The sequence below is a fragment of the Triturus cristatus genome, chromosome 6 (assembly GCF_964204655.1).
Source record: "Triturus cristatus chromosome 6, aTriCri1.1, whole genome shotgun sequence".
NCBI lineage: Eukaryota > Metazoa > Chordata > Amphibia > Caudata > Salamandridae > Triturus > Triturus cristatus.
Genome location: NC_140589.1, coordinates 161065723 through 161083869, shown reverse-complemented (window position 1 = coordinate 161083869; position 18147 = coordinate 161065723). Strand labels below are relative to the sequence as shown.

At 45.7% G+C, this 18147-nt stretch overlaps 1 protein-coding gene and 1 long non-coding RNA gene across 2 annotated transcripts in view; one reads left to right on the top strand and one right to left on the bottom strand.

Moving 5' to 3' along the window:
- The window catches only part of XKR6 (XK related 6), an 810260-nt gene that overhangs the window by 189775 nt on the left and 602338 nt on the right, over positions 1-18147 (top strand). The window lies entirely within an intron of this gene.
- Positions 2831-18147, bottom strand: part of LOC146816567 (uncharacterized) — a 73628-nt gene continuing 58311 nt past the window's right edge. Inside the window, exons 2-3 of the long non-coding RNA XR_014962460.1 lie at positions 3633-3796; positions 2831-2948 (exon numbers count right to left, since the gene is read on the bottom strand). This is a non-coding gene — a long non-coding RNA (uncharacterized LOC146816567). The remainder of the gene's footprint in view (positions 2949-3632; positions 3797-18147) is intronic.

Below are 18147 nucleotides of genomic sequence, written 5' to 3'. Positions count from 1 at the left end.
TGGAATTCATAACTATGATGTAGCACACCCAATTAATATATGGGCTATAGCGTCCAAGCCAAGGTTTTAAAAAAAAATCACAGAATGATTGGGTATGTCGATGATATCAGATGAAATTGTTTCCTTGTTGTCTCCCAAGGCTGCACAAAAGGGCTTCCTTTGCACATTAATTGGACCTTACGTCAACTTTGTACCATCTATTGCCCGTGAAACGCCTGCTCTCCTCTATCTGATAGTAGGAATGGACTGTTGGGTTAGCCAGGCCTCACCTATATCCATAACAGTAGTTTCTGAGTTCAGATGTGCTAGAACTTGCGGAGAGCACCCAGAATCCACTAGAATAGGCACATTAAGAAGAAGCACTGTAGAAGCATGAGTAACAGTGACAGTCTTGTTCAACATGTTCTCTGGATGATTTGAGAGGTTCTTAAGAGCATGAAGGAATAATACGTTTTAGCTGGCAACAATAAAGACAAAGCAATAAATTACATTTATTGGCCCGTTCTTCAACTGGTAGATTTCCCCTAGCGGTTCCTATTCAGGGGCGTAACAAGGCCCCGCAGCCCCCACGATGTGGAGGGCCCCAAGCTCCAGGGGGCCCCCTCAGCACAGCACTCTTGCCGGAGAGCTCTTGATTGAGCCCGGAGGGGGCCCCCTCACGTTCCTTGCAGGGAGGCCCCCTCAATTTTCGTTACGCCAGTGTTCCTATTTCCATAGGTTACTCAGACAAAGTGTTAGGAAGGGTAGCGCCTTTGACTCACTGTTAAGGATAATCTAAGTGCTCTTAGGTCTCTCTTTAGTTACTTGCTCTTTTTCCTTTTCTGTTCATTCACTTATTCTGAGCTTTATCTGGAAGATTAGGCCAGTCAATTCAGTCAAGGAAGCAGGAGATAGCACTCGTTCTAAAACATTGTTGATTTCTTCTCAAAGCCCCCTTCTTCCAAGTGTCATCTGGGTCCTTTGAGCTCAAACATCCTCTATCGCTAGTTGCTTAAACCGGGTAACATGTGTTAGGGCATTCATCAGGCCTCGCTGGAGATCACAAAAGGGTTATTCTGGAGAGCCCTCTGCATCAGGGTGGACAACTATATGTTTAAAAATATTGTTAAGAAGATAGTATGAGCATCCTTAGAAGATCACTAGTGGTGTATCGAAGTATAAGGCTGAGCCCGTAAGGGTACTTATAAAATAACCAACCATAGATCATCCAAGCAAAAAGGGTCCTGATGAATCGTTAACAATCAAGAGGGCATCCAATAATTCTTTCAGCTTCAGAGGATCCCCTCTTAGTGGAGGACTTCCTGGACTGGCCATAGTAGGGTCCAAAGTTGGACGTGTCCCTGGGATTTGCCGTAAAGCAGCAGTTTCTTCAGAATATGCACCTGAGTGTGCTGCTGCTTCATAGGAGATAGCAAACCCTGAAGTTCTTGATCAATGTTGTCAGAGGGACTAGAAACTCTTTGGTATTGCAAACATTTAAGGAGCTGAACATACAGGTTCACCTCTTTCTTTTTTGTTTTAATGAAAGGATAGCCCATTCTGGAAGCCACTCCATCTGGTCCAGGTGTAACATGGGTTACAGGGATGAGGCCTTCTGGAAAGTAGTGATTGACAGCACACGGAGGAAGAAGCCTAAGGCATAAAACCCCCTAAATGCTGGGTCCCAATAGTAGGACAATTCTTGCAAGGCTGAAGCTTTACATCTGAGTAAGAATAGAACTGGAGCAGAGCTGGCAAGACTGGATGTGAAATTAAGTTGGAGCTGGCAGGACTGGATCAGAACTGTAGCTGGAGCCAGTGGCTTAACATAGGCCCATAAACACACACACACACACAGTTGGGTAACCGCTGGAGTCGAAGTTTATGTTTCCGAATTCAAGATTAGTTACCATTATTCCTAACTAACCTTTCACTGATCAAAAAGTTATTTCCTCTGGTCGATGGACCATTAGTTGAACTAGTTGATGGTGAACTTACAAAAGTTAATGCTCATATATAATAATGAAATGACCACAGACTCTGGAAAGGTTTAAATCTTTATCTAAATTAATTGCATGTGAACCACTTCAAAGTACAGTACAGTCACCATCACTCAGGAGAGAAGATTCAATTAATCAATCATCAAACACATACTTTGTACATATGCAATGACTTACGCTCAGAAAAGGAGAGGACAGAGAGAAAAGAACATCTGCAAACTCACAAAGATATATTTACCTAGGATGGTGTGAAGACCAACCCCCTGGCCAAAGGGCTGGTAAGGGTCCCCTGGGATAGATCAGGCGACAAAGGCTTCAGGACAGGAATCAGGACAGGATAGATGGCCTCTCCAAAAACCGACACTTGCGTCGCTCCCCTCTCTGACACTCTCTTCCTCCTCGAGATTCTTCTGCGATCTTCTTTCTAACCTAATTAAATTAGGATAGTGGGTTCTGCATTCGGTTCTTCATCAGCATCTCACAGCATCTCTCCCAGCATCACCCGCTACACCAACAGCATCCCGAGCTCTGCAGCATTCAGCAAATCTCCTCTGACTAATTAAAACTACCTCAGTTATACCTTTCGATCTTCATGTAACACCCACTAAAGTTTCAATATCGTAAAAATACTAATTCTGATTGGACAGGCAAGGGGGGGAGATCATCACACCATGCTTACATATCACTCTTTTCAGTTAGCTCTTTGTTAACAAACCGATCCTCTACATTTTTATTTACATTTTATTTTCCCATCCGCATTCACATCACATTTGCAACAATTGTATTCATTAGAACATACAATCTTATTTTTCCAGGTTCTTCTCTGCCGGTTCCCAGGCTTCAGGCAGACCGCGACCTTGTCCTCTTCTTAACCTACTCGTCATTCTTCCGGGCAGTCTCTCAACTGTCATGCGCAAAACCCACGTGTCTCGGCTCACTCTGGACATACCCAAGAGGCCCAAATATGCACTAGTGATAAAGTCAAAAAGACAGATGTTACTTTAAAAAATAAATGGTTTCACTGTATACCACCCATCTCTACTCTAACCCCCTTTACTTATGAATACTTTCCCCGCATTAGCATTAGTAAAATAGCTTGATTATGTTTCAGCTAAGCAGGTGCTATGCACACGAGTCTTCAAGACTCCTAATTAGTGCCTTCTGCTCATGCGCAAGAATTTTCCTCCAAGCATAACCACGTCAGACTGCGTGGATGCAGTTTACGCATGTGCAGTAAAGATTTCGCTGTTAGAGTGTTTTTTATTAGTTTGTTCGAATGTTTATCGTTAGTAAACACATACGCAAGCTTCTCTAACCCTCGTTTTTATGTGGTGTGCATTAGTTTTACACAATACGTAATTAATAACATGTTAGGAGTTAAATGAGAAGATTGCTTCAGAGCAAGTCTCTTTTCTACGAGTACTTGCTCCATCACTTGCAGGGGGTCTTCATCAAGTTCTGTTACAGAGCAGAGCTGAAACTAGAAGAACTAGGGTAGAGCTGGAGAAGAGTTGGAGCAAATCTGGAGCTGGCAGGACTGGTGCAGATCAGGAGTACAGATTGCCCCAGCTAAGGCAAGCTGCTGGGGTTGAAATACACTGGTACACTGATCAGACACTCTTTTATATTTTGGTAAAACAGAAAGTGACTCACTTCGGAAACTGGAATGATGTTGATGCTTGGTGGCCATCTTGGACTGGAGTCTATATTTGGTGGCCACATTAGAATGAAATCTCACTGAAGGAATGCTGGGTTGTAGCTTTCCTCTTACAGCTGTGCCCATTGCTGGTCGAGACTCAGAACACGAACAGCCGGTGCTTGTTTGCCAAGAAATTCATGAGAATAATTCATGTGAATCACACATATGAGACATAATGCTTGCAATGATTATTCTGTTTCACAAACAACCTATGCACATTATTGCTGAACAAAAATGGTCGTAATATTAAAATGCATATATTTAGGAATTCTGCTTGCATGTGAACTTTAAAACTTTTATAACATAAAGAAAAATACTAAAATCCTACTATATCACCCTAATCAAGGGGTGGGGTCAAAGGGCGCAAAACCTTTTCCCAATCTCCCTGCACTTAATAGAGATTGCAAGTGATGATGCAGGACAGAGGCAGTGGTCCACATCCTGGTACTGAACAAATGATTATTTTCCTGCATAATCAGAATAAATTCACCTTCCAGGATGAAGTCAGACAGTGAGAAGTAAATTGGACTAGTCCAAGTAGGTGCAACATCATGTGATTACCTATATTATTTCAGTTCTGGAAAGGCCAAGCCAGCCCTGACAGCCATTTTGAATAGTTGCGGGGGATAGTAAAACATAAACACATCAGAAGGCCATACAGAAGAAAGATTCAGCAACAATGGCTAGCCAAATAAATATCAACCTCGTTAATGTCCACCAAAGTTGCACAGGTCTTCAAATTTCCTCTAAGTTGTTGACTGCCACTAGAAGCAAATGCATGTATGTTTTAATTATTTAGATGTTACATTCATACATTGGTCTGTCTGTGTCATGTGCTAGCCTGTGGTCTGTCTACAGGAGCCGAAAGAGTCACAGAAAGCTGGAGATTCACATTTCTCTCCAGTTAGCTTTAAAAGCAACCGTGTTAGACCAGTACCTGCAGCTTGCATATATATCACTTACAATAATCAGCTATATTAGATCGATTGGGTGCGCTGTTAATTACACAACATCCTTATGTGTATAGAAGATTGTGTAACCGGGGTTAGTTCTTAGTTATGTCACCAGTAAGATGTGCACATGAGTGAAGGTGTAATCGTTCAGCCAGAAGTGTGTAAAGGCTGAGGCAGGTGTAAAGGACTCCCCGTTCTCAGTACAATTCAAAACGATGCAGAAAACACAAAGGCATATGGAGGCCATGTGCCCCTCTGCCGGTTCCACTCCTTACCCCGGCTCCCCTTTAAAATGATGGTCCCATATGCCTAAATCAGGCTTCTCCCACGAGTGGCTCGTGAGCTGCTGGCAGCTCTCCTACTACACCTAAGTAGCTCACCGACGGTACAGCCAGCCTACTACATTAGAAGCTTTTTCTTGGTTGAAATAATGTTTGTATACCAAAAGTGACAAGTGTCTATATGAAAGGCAACTGTGTTTTTTTCCAGAACTCCTATGCTGGTGTTTGGAGAAAAACAGTTGGCTTTCCAAAATATATTTAAAGCTGGTATTTGGGTGATACATTATGAAGGGTTTTAGGAGACGTATTACTCCTATTATTACCTCGGTGCCAGAGGCATTGCAGCTATGGCTGTTGTGTATTACCCTCTTAAAAGTATTCCATGTCGATTGAGCTTTTTTTACATTAGTGCTGGTAATCCTGCCTGATCACTGCAGGTAATCTTGCATGTTGTGGCTACTAATGTAATCTTGTCTGATGTTGTCTCTAATGCAACGCTAATAATATTAGTAGCTCGGAATGCTTTTCATTGAATATAAAGTAGCTCTTATTACAGAAAAGGGTGGAGGCCCCTTTCATAAATCGTCTTATCTCTATTCCTTCCTGCATCTCCAGGCTAAGGTCCACTCTCATCCTTAACTAGCATCTGTAGTCATTCTTTTGCAGACAGCCCTAAATAAAGGTGCCCCTCCTCAGAGCTTTCTTGCAGGCTTACCTGTTTTTCATTGGTCATTACATGCACCACCCCGGTAGGCATCGGTGTTCCTTTTCTCTATCATCCTCCTTCTACAAACTTTCATCATTGCCTCTCCCGCCCTGCTCCCAGAGAGAACCGCTGCCTCCCTGCATAGGTATGTCCTTGTCTCCTTACTTTGCAAGCTTCGGCCTTCTTTCAGCTGCCTTCCCTTGCTAAGGCCTGCAGCCATGTATCCATGCATGCCTGGACTGCAGGCCTCTGCTGCCGTTTCCCCGCACTGCTCTTTCTGCAGCTTTCTGCCCTTGCAACTTTTCCTCTGTATGGCATTATATTGTATATGAATGTATATATTGCTTTATACCCTTGACTAAAGGTTGAATTGCCTAGATGGACAGTTAACTCGTTATTCTGTAGTGTGTGCTTTGTTAGAAGGATGGAAGATTGGAGCCTGGTCTGTGTAGGAAGCATTTTTGGTGCTGTGCATGATTACCAAGGGGGTCTTATTGTGTTGTATGTCACTGTGCTTGAGATTGTAGTGGAGTGTAGTGGAGTGAAGGATAGAATGTAGAGGAGTGAAGGATAGAGTGTAGTGGAGGGAAGAGGGCTCAAGGACAGAGCGGAGTGAAGGATAGAGTGTAGTAGAGTAAAGGATAGAATGTAGTAGAGTAAAGGATAGAATGTAGTGGAGGGAAGAGGGCTGAAGGACAGAGCGGAGTGAAGGATAGAGTGTAGTGGAGTGAAGCATAGAGTGTAGTAGAGTAAAGGATAGAATGTAGTGGAGGGAAGAGGGCTGAAGGACAGAGCGGAGTGAAGGATAGAGTGTAGTGGAGTGAAGGATAGAATGTAGAGGAGTGAAGGATAGAGTGTAGGGGAGGGAAGAGGGCTGAAGGACAGAGCGGAGTGAAGGATAGAGTGTAGTGGAGTGAAGGATAGAATGTAGTAGAGTAAAGGATAGAATGTAGTGGAGTGAAGGCTGAAGGATAGAGTATAGTGGAGTGAAGGATAGAATGTACTGGAGGGAAGAGGATTTAAGGATAGACTGTAGTGGAGTGAAGGATAGACTGTAGTGGAGTGAAGGATAGAATGTAGTGGAGTGAAGAGGGCTGAACTGTAGTGGAGTGAAGGATAGAATGTGGTGAAGTGAAGAGCGCTGAAGGATAGAGTGTAGAGGAGTGAAGGATAGAGTGTAGTGGAGTGAAGGATAGACTGTAGTGGAGTGAAGGATAGAATGTAGTGGAGTGAAGAGGGCTGAACTGTAGTGGAGTGAAGGATAGAATGTGGTGAAGTGAAGAGCGCTGAAGGATAGAGTGTAGAGGAGTGAAGGATAGAGTGTAGTGGAGTGAAGGATAGACTGTAGTGGAATGAAGGATAGAATGTAGTGGAGTGAAGAGGGCTGAACTGTAGTGGAGTGAAGGATAGAATGTGGTGAAGTGAAGAGCGCTGAAGGATAGAGTGTAGAGGAGTGAAGGATAGAGTGTAGTGGAGTGAAGGATAGACTGTAGTGGAGTGAAGGATAGAATGTAGTGGAGTGAAGAGGGCTGAACTGTAGTGGAGTGAAGGATAGAATGTGGTGAAGTGAAGAGCGCTGAAGGATAGAGTGTAGAGGAGTGAAGGATAGAGTGTAGTGGAGTGAAGGATAGAATGTAGAGGAGTGAAGGATAGAGTGTAGTGGAGGGAAGAGGGCTGAAGGACAGAGCGGAGTGAAGGATAGAGTGTAGTGGAGTGAAGGATAGAATGTAGAGGAGTGAAGGATAGAGTGTAGGGGAGGGAAGAGGGCTGAAGGACAGAGCGGAGTGAAGGATAGAGTGTAGTGGAGTGAAGGATAGAATGTAGTAGAGTAAAGGATAGAATGTAGTGGAGTGAAGGCTGAAGGATAGAGTATAGTGGAGTGAAGGATAGAATGTACTGGAGGGAAGAGGATTTAAGGATAGACTGTAGTGGAGTGAAGGATAGACTGTAGTGGAGTGAAGGATAGAATGTAGTGGAGTGAAGAGGGCTGAACTGTAGTGGAGTGAAGGATAGAATGTGGTGAAGTGAAGAGCGCTGAAGGATAGAGTGTAGAGGAGTGAAGGATAGAGTGTAGTGGAGTGAAGGATAGACTGTAGTGGAGTGAAGGATAGAATGTAGTGGAGTGAAGAGGGCTGAACTGTAGTGGAGTGAAGGATAGAATGTGGTGAAGTGAAGAGCGCTGAAGGATAGAGTGTAGAGGAGTGAAGGATAGAGTGTAGTGGAGTGAAGGATAGACTGTAGTGGAATGAAGGATAGAATGTAGTGGAGTGAAGAGGGCTGAACTGTAGTGGAGTGAAGGATAGAATGTGGTGAAGTGAAGAGCGCTGAAGGATAGAGTGTAGAGGAGTGAAGGATAGAGTGTAGTGGAGTGAAGGATAGACTGTAGTGGAGTGAAGGATAGAATGTAGTGGAGTGAAGAGGGCTGAACTGTAGTGGAGTGAAGGGTAGAATGTGGTGAAGTGAAGAGCGCTGAAGGATAGAGTGTAGAGGAGTGAAGGATAGAGTGTAGTGGAGTGAAGGATAGAATGTAGAGGAGTGAAGGATAGAGTGTAGTGGAGGGAAGAGGGCTGAAGGACAGAGCGGAGTGAAGGATAGAGTGTAGTGGAGTGAAGGATAGAATGTAGAGGAGTGAAGGATAGAGTGTAGGGGAGGGAAGAGGGCTGAAGGACAGAGCGGAGTGAAGGATAGAGTGTAGTGGAGTGAAGGATAGAATGTAGTAGAGTAAAGGATAGAATGTAGTGGAGTGAAGGCTGAAGGATAGAGTATAGTGGAGTGAAGGATAGAATGTACTGGAGAGAAGAGGATTTAAGGATAGACTGTAGTGGAGTGAAGGATAGACTGTAGTGGAGTGAAGGATAGAATGTAGTGGAGTGAAGAGGGCTGAACTGTAGTGGAGTGAAGGATAGAATGTGGTGAAGTGAAGAGCGCTGAAGGATAGAGTGTAGAGGAGTGAAGGATAGAGTGTAGTGGAGTGAAGGATAGACTGTAGTGGAGTGAAGGATAGAATGTAGTGGAGTGAAGAGGGCTGAACTGTAGTGGAGTGAAGGATAGAATGTGGTGAAGTGAAGAGCGCTGAAGGATAGAGTGTAGAGGAGTGAAGGATAGAGTGTAGTGGAGTGAAGGATAGACTGTAGTGGAGTGAAGGATAGAATGTAGTGGAGTGAAGAGGGCTGAACTGTAGTGGAGTGAAGGATAGAATGTGGTGAAGTGAAGAGCGCTGAAGGATAGAGTGTAGAGGAGTGAAGGATAGAGTGTAGTGGAGTGAAGGATAGACTGTAGTGGAGTGAAGGATAGAATGTAGTGGAGTGAAGAGGGCTGAACTGTAGTGGAGTGAAGGATAGAATGTGGTGAAGTGAAGAGCGCTGAAGGATAGAGTGTAGAGGAGTGAAGGATAGAGTGTAGTGGAGTGAAGGATAGAATGTAGAGGAGTGAAGGATAGAGTGTAGTGGAGGGAAGAGGGCTGAAGGACAGAGCGGAGTGAAGGATAGAGTGTAGTGGAGTGAAGGATAGAATGTAGTAGAGTAAAGGATAGAATGTAGTGGAGTGAAGGCTGAAGGATAGAGTATAGTGGAGTGAAGGATAGAATGTACTGGAGGGAAGAGGATTTAAGGATAGACTGTAGTGGAGTGAAGGATAGACTGTAGTGGAGTGAAGGATAGAATGTAGTGGAGTGAAGAGGGCTGAACTGTAGTGGAGTGAAGGATAGACTGTAGTGGAGTGAAGGATAGAATGTAGTGGAGTGAAGAGGGCTGAACTGTAGTGGAGTGAAGGATAGAATGTGGTGAAGTGAAGAGCGCTGAAGGATAGAGTGTAGAGGAGTGAAGGATAGAGTGTAGTGGAGTGAAGGATAGACTGTAGTGGAGTGAAGGATAGAATGTAGTGGAGTGAAGAGGGCTGAACTGTAGTGGAGTGAAGGATAGAATGTGGTGAAGTGAAGAGCGCTGAAGGATAGAGTGTAGAGGAGTGAAGGATAGAGTGTAGTGGAGTGAAGGATAGACTGTAGTGGAGTGAAGGATAGAATGTAGTGGAGTGAAGAGGGCTGAACTGTAGTGGAGTGAAGGATAGAATGTGGTGAAGTGAAGAGCGCTGAAGGATAGAGTGTAGAGGAGTGAAGGATAGAGTGTAGTGGAGTGAAGGATAGACTGTAGTGGAGTGAAGGATAGAATGTAGTGGAGTGAAGAGGGCTGAACTGTAGTGGAGTGAAGGATAGAATGTGGTGAAGTGAAGAGCGCTGAAGGATAGAGTGTAGAGGAGTGAAGGATAGAGTGTAGTGGAGTGAAGGATAGAATGTAGAGGAGTGAAGGATAGAGTGTAGTGGAGGGAAGAGGGCTGAAGGACAGAGCGGAGTGAAGGATAGAGTGTAGTGGAGTGAAGGATAGAATGTAGTAGAGTAAAGGATAGAATGTAGTGGAGTGAAGGCTGAAGGATAGAGTATAGTGGAGTGAAGGATAGAATGTACTGGAGGGAAGAGGATTTAAGGATAGACTGTAGTGGAGTGAAGGATAGACTGTAGTGGAGTGAAGGATAGAATGTAGTGGAGTGAAGAGGGCTGAACTGTAGTGGAGTGAAGGATAGACTGTAGTGGAGTGAAGGATAGAATGTAGTGGAGTGAAGAGGGCTGAACTGTAGTGGAGTGAAGGATAGAATGTGGTGAAGTGAAGAGCGCTGAAGGATAGAGTGTAGAGGAGTGAAGGATAGAGTGTAGTGGAGTGAAGGATAGACTGTAGTGGAGTGAAGGATAGAATGTAGTGGAGTGAAGAGGGCTGAACTGTAGTGGAGTGAAGGATAGAATGTGGTGAAGTGAAGAGCGCTGAAGGATAGAGTGTAGAGGAGTGAAGGATAGAGTGTAGTGGAGTGAAGGATAGACTGTAGTGGAGTGAAGGATAGAATGTAGTGGAGTGAAGAGGGCTGAACTGTAGTGGAGTGAAGGATAGAATGTGGTGAAGTGAAGAGCGCTGAAGGATAGAGTGTAGAGGAGTGAAGGATAGAGTGTAGTGGAGTGAAGGATAGACTGTAGTGGAGTGAAGGATAGAATGTAGTGGAGTGAAGAGGGCTGAACTGTAGTGGAGTGAAGGATAGAATGTGGTGAAGTGAAGAGCGCTGAAGGATAGAGTGTAGAGGAGTGAAGGATAGAGTGTAGTGGAGTGAAGGATAGAATGTAGAGGAGTGAAGGATAGAGTGTAGTGGAGGGAAGAGGGCTGAAGGACAGAGCGGAGTGAAGGATAGAGTGTAGTGGAGTGAAGGATAGAATGTAGTAGAGTAAAGGATAGAATGTAGTGGAGTGAAGGCTGAAGGATAGAGTATAGTGGAGTGAAGGATAGAATGTACTGGAGGGAAGAGGATTTAAGGATAGACTGTAGTGGAGTGAAGGATAGACTGTAGTGGAGTGAAGGATAGAATGTAGTGGAGTGAAGAGGGCTGAACTGTAGTGGAGTGAAGGATAGACTGTAGTGGAGTGAAGGATAGAATGTAGTGGAGTGAAGAGGGCTGAACTGTAGTGGAGTGAAGGATAGAATGTGGTGAAGTGAAGAGCGCTGAAGGATAGAGTGTAGAGGAGTGAAGGATAGAGTGTAGTGGAGTGAAGGATAGACTGTAGTGGAGTGAAGGATAGAATGTAGTGGAGTGAAGAGGGCTGAACTGTAGTGGAGTGAAGGATAGAATGTGGTGAAGTGAAGAGCGCTGAAGGATAGAGTGTAGAGGAGTGAAGGATAGAGTGTAGTGGAGTGAAGGATAGACTGTAGTGGAGTGAAGGATAGAATGTAGTGGAGTGAAGAGGGCTGAACTGTAGTGGAGTGAAGGATAGAATGTGGTGAAGTGAAGAGCGCTGAAGGATAGAGTGTAGAGGAGTGAAGGATAGAGTGTAGTGGAGTGAAGGATAGACTGTAGTGGAGTGAAGGATAGAATGTAGTGGAGTGAAGAGGGCTGAACTGTAGTGGAGTGAAGGATAGAATGTGGTGAAGTGAAGAGCGCTGAAGGATAGAGTGTAGAGGAGTGAAGGATAGAGTGTAGTGGAGTGAAGGATAGAATGTAGAGGAGTGAAGGATAGAGTGTAGTGGAGGGAAGAGGGCTGAAGGACAGAGCGGAGTGAAGGATAGAGTGTAGTGGAGTGAAGGATAGAATGTAGTAGAGTAAAGGATAGAATGTAGTGGAGTGAAGGCTGAAGGATAGAGTATAGTGGAGTGAAGGATAGAATGTACTGGAGGGAAGAGGATTTAAGGATAGACTGTAGTGGAGTGAAGGATAGACTGTAGTGGAGTGAAGGATAGAATGTAGTGGAGTGAAGAGGGCTGAACTGTAGTGGAGTGAAGGATAGACTGTAGTGGAGTGAAGGATAGAATGTAGTGGAGTGAAGAGGGCTGAACTGTAGTGGAGTGAAGGATAGAATGTGATGAAGTGAAGAGCGCTGAAGGATAGAGTGTAGAGGAGTGAAGGATAGAATGCTCAAGCTTTCCCTTATCACTGTACCTGATTGGAACTGCTTAGGTTGCAAGTACTGCGTATGTGGGACGTGTTTTGCAGTTGTATGTGGTAAACATAGGTGCTTGCTTTTCTTACTTCACTTTGCCTACCATCCTTGCGTTCTTGGGTGAGAGTGCTCATGGGAGATCTGCCACCCGTCCCCTCCTTGGCTGTGAGGTAGGTTCTGGCGCCTGGTTAGCTCAATCGTTCATCATCTGTTGTGGAACGGGCAGGTCTTTACTATCTTTCGAAAATCCAGGGCATCGGATTGTTCCCTTTGTTTGACAAGAGGGAATTCCTAAACTTTGCCACCTGCAGGGAGGAGGAGGGTTTCACCAATACCGTCCTTCTTGGGGGACGGGAAGGTTAGCACTGCAGGGACGTCAGTGTGTGGAGAAGGGCCCTGTTTTGTGAGCATCTTGTAGGATATTGGCCTTTAATGGCCCGTGGGCCACACAGAGTGCCTTGCAGCAGCAGCGCCGGCCCTTGGGAAACCAATGTAGACCATTGTCGCTGCCTCCTCTCTGTGTAGGTTCCGCGTCAGTAGCCCTCTACCCCTGCCCCCCTCCCCCTCCCCTGCCCCCCCCCCCCCCAGACTTCTGCACGACCCAGACCCTTCTCTCCTCTAGAAGGCAAAGCTCTCTGTCCTGGCCTCTGGGGTTTGTCCATTCATGCCCCCCCTTAGGCGACCCATCTCCCCCCGTGTCCTGCTGCAGGGACTGTCTCTAAACTCTCCATCGCCTTGTAGGCTCGTGTGCCCGACCCCCACCTCCCACCCTGCAGAAAATATGAAGAAATGTTCAGAAAGCTATCCTCGGATCTTCTGACATTTACGTGCACTTTTCATTTTGTGTCTGTTCATAACACTAAGCTGCTACCTGCCTAAGCTGACTAAAATGTCGGGTACAAATTGCGTGTGGGTGGTATTTCTGAAGAAAAGGTTAAAGCAGTGTAACAGCGCGGGTTTTACACGAGATCCCTCGCGCCCGCCTCGCGCACATGGATACTGGAGCCTGCTCTGCACGAGCCGTTCTCTCGGGTTCCCCTGACTTCCTGGCCCTGCATCCCTCTGGGATCACAGCCCAGGCTTCGATGGCCTTGCAAATTCCCCTCTTCATGCCTTTCACACACCACACAGACAGGAACACACACGCACTCCACAGTATCATATTGTCATTCAGCATTCAGAGCGGTGCATTACTACATCCGGGGTCCTGTATTATTAATGGCCCAAAATCAATCCTAAAACCTCGGCCCAGCCCACTTTCTCTCAAAAAGAAAAGAAAAGCTTGATTGCGGTCTCCTTTCATTCTATAGAAGCGGGTGGATATACGAACCCCTCACGTACGCCGTACACGTGGAGGGTTGCGGTGCCCACTGTGAGTGGGATAGTGTGGTACTCCACGCACCTGCCGCTGGGGTGGAGGGGGGGGGGGCGTCTTAGCGCCTGTGACTGACTGCGTGTCGGAGACTACATGTGGTGGGAAAGGTTTGTAGGTGGGTGCAGTGCTGTGTGCGAGGGGTTGTGTGAGGTGCGAAAGGCCAGAGATCTTTCCCAATCGTGCCGCCACGGGTTTGCCGCTGAAGCTAGGCGTTCAGCTATCGCAGAGATTAATTTCTGTGGGAAGGGCGCACTTTCCGCATACCTATTTAGTCTCCTAAAGGCCACAATTAAGCCTGCCGGGGCTCTCTTTATCTAGTGTTTTTATTAAAGAAAGAGGGGATGGTCCGAAAAGGTTAACTTACACTCTGCAGTCTTAAAGACCTACTTGTAAAATACCTTTGTGATTAGCAAACAATCGTAAACGTACACAAAAGTATTTATTGAATAATGAGCATAGCAATAAAAACACTCGTTAATGTCAAATTAAGAATTTAAAGTATTGTGTACAAAAAAGATACATCAAAACAACTCACGAGTATAAATAAATAAAAATCCTAAAATCGGATGCAGCTCAAAAATTCGAAAACAATAACAGCTGGCAGTGTTAATACAAAGAAACTCGTGAATATCTAATACTTCCTGGGCCTGTATTACAGAAGTGCCCCGGGGGAGCAATGGGCGTTTGAGCCTGCTTTGTGTGCCCCCGGGGCACTTTGGTATTACAGAAGAGGCCACTACGGCCCGGGCAGCCCCTTCTGTAATACAGATAGCACTGGTGCACATGTTGCACCAGAGCTAATGCTATCTCAATAGGGCGCTCCCTCATTTGAATGGGGGCGTGGCCTCATACAAATGAGTGAATCTCTTTAACGATACGCCTGTGCCGTATTATGGACGCAGGCTCAGAGGTAAAGAAGCTGTCCATGCGCCCCCTGATGGCAGCCCCCTGAAGGGGTTCCTATGGACCCCATCAGAAAATCCCCTTGCAGGCGGGTGGAGTCCCTCAGTGCACACGCCTACAAGTGCATCTTCTTTAACCCCTTCAGCGCGGCGCGGATTCCCGCACCACGCTGAAGGTTCGTTGCGCGGGCGGGCTCATGACGGAACGGTTCCGTCATGAGCACAGCCCAACCGACGCTCATGACGGAACCGTTCCGTCATGAGCGCCGAAGGGGTTAAAGTGCAGCGGGTGCAACCTGCACTGTGAAACACGGAGAAGCTTTGAAGCAGCCGCTCCGTGTTTCACTTGAATGCCCTGCCCCCAGGGCAGTGCAAGTTTGCGGCTGTCCTGAGGGCAGCGCATTCAGCTTAATAGGGGACACTTTCTCTGTTTGCGCACAGTGCACCTGTTTGAAGGCGCATCTGTTTTATATCCGATTCTCCAGTGTAGCAATATGCTGTAAATTAGCACTATTGTGTTTCTTCTAAGTTGGGGATCTTGGTGCTGTAGTCGATGGCATGTAATGCTCGTTTGCGGTCAACAGTCTTTACCGTCTGTTTGAGGCATGATGTGGCCTGCACAGCAGAAGCTTTATCCCACTCTACTAAACATAAATTGGCCCCACACTTCTAGCTAGGCGTGAGCTCCTGGTACTCCCATCCTGTGTTTAAACCACTGCAGATCTCTGATGTAAGTAAGATGTAAGACGTATAGTGTTAACCAAATTCTAAACACTCAAAAACAATGAAGTGCTTCTATTTACATGTTTGGTTTTTCAAGTCCGGCTTCGACCACCTGATCCATTTTACATAATTAAGCGGGACATCTTCAAAATTAGCAGTTACTTTTAAAATGAATGCACGTGAAACATTTTGCAGCTGAAGTAATTTTAGTGTGTAACGATGCTTTGTTTTCAAGTTTTTTAAGCACCCATAAACTTGAATTTAATAATAATAAGAACCCATTTATATGGAGCAGTCCCTATTGGAAGTTCAGAGAGTTCCTCTTCACATGGAGCTGGACGGCGCGTGGCACACTGCCCATTCATGGGGCGGCACCACAATCCACCCGGGTTGCCATCATAAGTTGTAAAAGTGTTTTAGGCCTTACTCTTCTCCTGTCAAAATCAAGCTGCCGGTCCATTGCTTTATCCTTGACATTTTTATTAAGCACAGCAGTATTTGTTTGGGTGGATCATATGGCTTCGATTATTGACACTACCCTACCACACCTCATTCAGCCGTATAATCGTGAAAATGCAGTTCAAAATACACCACTACCGCCTCCACTGTCCCCCCCACTCTGCTGCAGGATATGTGGCCCATTTAGTCCACCCACACTTCCGGCAGCAGTCGCAGTTCCATTTCCACCGTCGCTTTGCTTTTAGTGAGTAGAGGCTAAAGGCCAGAACGCCCGCTCTGGTAATGCTTCCAGTATGTCTGCTTTGAAGCCACATTAGGGTGAGGTAAATCGCTTCACAAATCCGCAACGTACATTCGGTGCTTTAAATAGGCCGGTACTGTCCGGTACTGAGTCTCTGCACTTTTTAATTTGAAAGGGAGAGTACTGCACTTCTCAGCACTGCTGCAATACCTTTAATGGGAGAGTACGTGCACTTCTCAGCACTGCTGCAATACATTTAATGGGAGAATACCTGCACTTCTTAGCACTGCTGTAATAGATTTAATGGGAGAGTACCTGCACCTCTCAGCACTGCTGCAATACCTTTAATGGGAGAGTACGTGCACTTCTCAGCACTGCTGCAATACGTTTAATGGGAGAATACCTGCACTTCTCAGCACTGCTGTAATAGATTTAATGGGAGAGTACCTGCACCTCTCAGCACTGCTGCAATAAATTTAATGGGAGAGTACCTGCACCTCTCAGCACTGCTGCAATACATTTAATGGGAGAGTACCTGCACTTCTCAGCACTGCTGCAATACATTTAATGGGAGAATACCTGCACTTCTCAGCACTGCTGTAATACATTTAATGGGAGAGTACCTGCACTTCTCAGCACAGCTGCAATACATTTAATGGGAGAGTACCTGCACCTCTCAGCACTGCTGCAATACATTTAATGGAAGAGTACCTGCACCTCTCAGCACTGCTGCAATACATTTAATGGGCGAATACTGCACTTCTCACCACAGCTGCAATACATTTAATGGGAGAGTACCTGCACTTCTCAGCACCGCTGCAATACATTTAATGGGAGAGTACTGTACTTCTCATAACAGCTGCTATACATTTAATGGGTGAATGCTGCACTTCTCAGCACAGCTGCAATACATTTAATGGGAGAGTACCTGCACTTCTCAGCACCGCTGCAATACATTTAATGGGAGAGTACCTGCACTTCTCAGCACCGCTGCAATACATTTAATGGGAGAGTACTGTACTTCTCATGACAGCTGCTATACATTTAATGGGTGAATGCTGCACTTCTCAGCACAGCTGCAATACATTTAATGGGTGAATACTGCACTTCTCAGCACAGCTGCAATACATTTAATGGGCGAACGTTGCACTTCTCAGCACTGCTACAATATATTTAATGGGAGAATACCTGCACTTCTCAGCACTGCTGCAATACATTTAATGGGCGAATGCTGCACTCCTCAGCACCGCTGCAATACATTTAATGGGCCAATGCTGCACTCCTCAGCACAGCGGCAATACATTTAATGGGCGAATGCTGCACTCCTCAGCACAGCTGCAATACATTTAATGGGCGAATACTGCACTCCTCAGCACCGCTGCAATACATTTAATGGGAGAGTACCTGCACTCCTCAGCACCGCTGCAATACATTTAATGGGAGAGTACCGGCATGTCTGAGAAGCAAACAGGTACTCAAATATTGAGTACCTCCACTTCTATATTTCCATTTGAAGCACTGAGTACACTGTAGTGTTTCCTGTCTCAACCCTTTTGCAGGCCACCTTAATGCATTGACCTTTCCTCTATGACACTGCTGATGGGGGAGTGGATGTCATGGCCGCCTCTACTGGCAAGACATCGCTTTGTTGGAGCACATGACTAGCTGGGGCGCACATCCACTAAACTATAAACTTGCCTAGTAAAGCGGCAATTAACAGAATTAAAAAGAATTACTCAGACCTTTCATGTTTTATGTGAAGGGCTTCAAATATATTGGGCTCTTTCAGGAACACGTAGCATCTGCTGTACTACAGCTTTATTCCTGTAAAAAAAAACGCACAGTAAAATCTCACCAGTTTAGAGTCTTAAATCATTTGATTATGCTCTCTATAAATTCTCCAATCTTTCTTTTTTGTTTCCCACTGCATACGCGTGGCCTTAGACTTCCTGTCTTGGTCATCGACGCCCGACTGGCAGCCGGATCCATTGCTCTGGTCTGGCGCTCTGCCCAAACGCATTTGTTTGTTCCTTTCCATGAATGAAGCAGGAGCCTTGGCCGGCTGCCCGGCCGAAGCAGAGGCTCCAGGCTTTTTTTATCAATGAAATCAACAGGTCGTGGGATCAGCGATGAGTCACAACGATATCCCATTACGGCCTGTTCGTGCTGCCGCTCACTGTAGAGGTCGGCTTGATCATCACTGCTGTTGCAAAGCTGCCAAGTGTCCCAGGTTCATTCATGAGCCAGTGGCGGCTGGTGACATTTGAAAGTGATGAGGTGTAAAAGTTAGCAATGACTTTTATGTAGAGAGCAAGCTTAATGGAGAAACATGGGATGCAGGGTGGGTTTTCCTCTCGAGAAAA